Source organism: Anopheles arabiensis, chromosome X (assembly GCF_016920715.1).
Source record: "Anopheles arabiensis isolate DONGOLA chromosome X, AaraD3, whole genome shotgun sequence".
Lineage (NCBI taxonomy): Eukaryota > Metazoa > Arthropoda > Insecta > Diptera > Culicidae > Anopheles > Anopheles arabiensis.
In genome coordinates this window covers 14,801,788-14,806,380 of record NC_053519.1, presented here as the reverse complement: position 1 = coordinate 14,806,380, position 4,593 = coordinate 14,801,788, and positions in this window count along the sequence as shown.

Sequence of the window (4,593 nt, the reverse complement as noted above, 5' to 3'; positions counted from 1 at the left end):
GTGCTACACACACAGCAAACTGAGGCCCTTTACAGCATCAAAATAAGTGACAAAAAAAACTCTAAAGAATGAATCGCTACACCGATGAAACAAGCTCGGAATCAGTCCAGTGTCGGGAGAAGCAGTGAAATCGTCACCGACAAAAAAACACACACACACACAACCCAACTGACATGTGAAGTACAAGAGCCCGTGTAACGCGTAACGCAAGATCTTTGACATTTGCTTGCCACGTCCAAACAGATCTGATGTGTTGCAGGAAACGGTGGCACGGTGCACGGAAAACGCTGTTCTGGTGCGAACGAAACCATCCCCGAAAGAGTTGAAGGATGAACAACAACAACAAGAACCAAACATGGAAATATAGGCACACAAAAACACAAGAGATGCTCCACTGCCGACCCCGCTTGGGCAAGAATGTTACACAGAAACGCTCCATGGCGCGTCCCAGAATGGCGTTGTTAATGTAAGGTTTGCCAGTTTTATCTTTGGATTTTGTTGTTTTTTGTTGTTTTTTCCATCTTACCCCTTGCGAGTGGTACCAGAAAACGCCATCGCGACGACAAGACGCAACCGACGGAAGGATTCATTCATTTCCGCTGTGCGAGCGAACGATGCGATGAACGAAAACTCGGCGGGCGATGCGATAATAGCGCTCCGCGGGGTTTGTGCGATCGGGCAATGGCGCGCGAATCTAATGAAGAGATTCCGCACCGCACCGCGACTTACCAGGCACTAATTAGGCGCACTGTTTGTAATTAGAGGAAGAATGCCACGCCCCACCCGTCTGCCTAGGTTGGCCCGTGTGATTGTGTGTGTGTGCCTTGGAAGGCACGATGATGATTATTAAATTGGACTGCTCGACGGTAGCGGAATGCTGCAGTTGTGTCGTTCAATATTCCGCGAGCCGAGGGCGCGCATCTAGGGCAATGCTGTACTCAATAACTCCACAAAGCGTTACAATATGCTGCTATATTTAACGCATCCTCAGTCAGTCCTCTGGGGCTTTCCCTTCTTCAGCACAGAACCCCAGCCTCACGATAGAGCAACTCCTTCGACGTTCTTATCAAGATAACAATCATCCATGACCTATATAGGGAAGCCTGCAGAAAAGTTCCTGCGTTTCGCCCGACCGCCCGATTTTTCTCAGGCTCAGGACAAAGCTCAACCTCTTCAGTGCGGAGCGGAGTGCTTACCGAATGGGGAGGATTTTCCAGAATCTTTAAGCCGAGGGTCGCAAGCGTACCCTTTCAGGGCCGTGCCCAGCAAGCGCACATCCAACCACCATGATAGCCCACCACCAATGAATAAAGAAAACAATATCCCATCATCTCGCCATAGAGAAATCTCATCAACCGGGTGCGGCTTATCCGACCGAGCGATCAGCTCAGTAGACCCGAGCAGTTCCAAAAAAAGGGGTTTTGATACACGAATAGTAGACGACGCAGTAGCTGCTGCATCAAGTCGTTCAAGCCAAGTCACATAACGTACGGTAGTGCGATTTTACTAAGGATTTTTTTTTTCTTTCGTCTCTTTCCTGCACGAAAAAACGCTTAATCACAAGGCACACACACAGGGACGCAACAAAAGCGTACCTTTTAAGGGTCTGCTCGATACGATAAGAAGGATAAGAACGCGGGCGAATGGCGAAATGAACAGGTTGGAGTGATAGCGAGGTTCTTGCCTTCTGCAGGTCTTCTAAAACGACCTAACACACACACACAAACACACGCTGTGAGACTGGATTTCGCCGTGTGCCACTAACACAAGGCCAACGATGTGCGAAGGTGTCACACACTGGCTAGCGGGCGCCCCATTGTGTGCCCCAGCAAGTGTAAACTCGTTCGAAAATCTAGGCTACAATGATAACAATCTCATTACGCCTTTCAGGAGGTACACTGGGAGTGTGTGTGTGTGATAGGGCTTGTCGAACGAGGTCGTAACCCAACGTGTGTTTATCCTTCTCAGTTCTGGCTCACTCTCCGCTGCTAGTGGGCACTAGGGCATTGGCACTTTTTTGTTGTTGTCTGTCCGAAATATAAGCTTCAGGAAGGTTCATTACTGCAATGTGTTCTGGAGGTGGCAGTTGTTTAAATCTTTTAATTGCAAACGCTCGGCTTTTTGGCCTCCTTTGGATTGATTTGTTGCAGAACCGTTTACTCAACCTGACGACGCATATTTTACCATTTTTACCGAATGTGAAAAGAAAGAAAACGCCAAATGATGTCGTCTGGCGATAATGACAATCTGTCCAGACTGCCCGTTGATTCGGTTATTGAGAAGCACCTGTTGATGTAGCGATAAGGGGTGTGCACAAAACATAAACGTACAGAACACGAGAACCTCAGCCAGAGTGACAGGACCACCGAAACGAACAGCAAAAAGGATCACAGGTCAAGCTGACCTGAGAGCTGAGGTAACAGGACGCACATGTTCGTGTCCTGTCGAGAAGCAGGCGCCCACCACCCGCACCGAGGGATTTCGTGTCAGACGACAGCCTGGGTCTCTATTCTAATGGTCAACTCGGCTCAAGATGTTAGATTTTTGGACCTTGCGGGTTTGAAATGAACATCGCGTCAGGCGACGTTACCAGCAAAGAGGTACAAGAACAACCAAAAACAGTCAACTCATGATTGGCCGAGTAAGTACCGATGATTTAGCTGCAAATCGGAAATCGACGCTGAATGCTTCTCCATAGCACTGTTGCTTAATTTCCCCGGCACAAGCAGGTATCCCGCCCCGTGCTCATGTGCTCGCCAAATGAGCCCGCTTGTTGCTGACAGCATACTCGCGCAAAGGAGAAGAGGGACACACAAAACAAAGGACAAAAAAGCCCGAATAAGTGTGCAACATAGCTTTAAGAGAGGAAGAATGTTTTTTTTTTTGGGTTTTTCTGTTCTTTTCTCACAGTGCAGAAGTTTGCTTCAGGTTTCAAATTTCGGATCCACTTCACCTTCGACCCTCGCAAGGCGCAAAACGAGGGGACAAGAGTGCTTACATTCAATTTTCTTCATCGGTGCACAAGGCACAAGTGTCGGGTTCGGGTTAGCATTGGTCCGTTTTGTTGATATTTTATCACATTTAGAAATCTTTTTGAAACGCTAAGAAGCAGTCATCAGTTCGAGAATTCTGATGTTTAGACTGCCGACACTTAAGCCTGCTGGGGCGATGCAATTGCTTCCACTTCACGCAAGGACTAGCTCTTACTTTGGAGGCTTACAATTTCTGGTTCTTCGTGCTAGAACTGCACATCTCCAACTGCTGAGTTCAAACACACAACTTTTCACGGCGCAATGTTTCCCTCGCACACACACACACACACACACACACACACACACACACACACACACACACACACACACACACACACACACACACACACACACACACACACACACACACACACACACACACACACACACACACACACACACACACACACACACACACACACACACACACACACACACACACACACACACACACACACACACACACACACACACACACACACACACACACACACACACACACACACACACACACACACACACACACACACACACACACACACACACACACACACACACACACACACACACACACACACACACACACACACACACACACACACACACACACACACACACACACACACACACACACACACACACACACACACACACAACTTTTGACAACATCTTTCCAAAACTTTCTACCATCACGAAAGCGGCACGAATTCTTGAAACAAAGCGACCCCATCCATTCATTACACAAGCCTACTATCCAGCATTGAGTTCGCTTTGATGTGGCAGGCATAAAATTCATATTTTAGCATTCCAACATTCCGCCAGCGTTAGTACGCCCGTAAGACTAAAGGTAAGATGGAACAAACGGTGCGGCACTCTGCCAGAGACGCCACCAGCAACCGCCAAAAAAAGAGCACTTCCCTCCCACTCTCCACCACAGCTGGGAGCTTCGTGGAGGATTTGGGAAGTGAGCAAACTTCTTAATTAACGTTATCGCCAGTGACTGCAACTCGACAGCGTTCTCGCTGTTCGCCCGATTGCTTGCCGATTGTCCTCGACGCAGCCATTTAAAAGAAAAGGCATTAAGAGTGAAGTGGCTAGAGATGATTTTTGAAGGCCACGCAGTGGTCCCCCCGGGACCTGACCGGGTCGCACAGCTTTGCGGAAAAGTGCTGGAACTATGCGTACCGTGAAGGGCCGGGGAAACCCGAATCCTTGGAATAGGAAAATGTAATGTACGGTGAGCAGGCGTTGCGAGAGAGGACGCTACACTGTCCGGGGAAGGTGGGTTGTTTTACTTATCTTATCACACCGAACGGGCTTCCGGCGGTTTGAATGCGAAGGAAGTTTGGTGGATGTATGCTGCCGCTGTTAATAAAATACATTCCAGTCGCTCTTTTACATCCGCCTGTGCCAGTCGGCATGGGGGATGCCGTAAGGAAATGAAGAAGTGAAGAAGACACTTTTGAGTTTTTGTTTATTTCAATGTTTCGTCGTCTAAATTACATATTAATTAACACGATAGGACCTAAGGCAGGGATTTCCTGGAGACGCTGGTGACGCT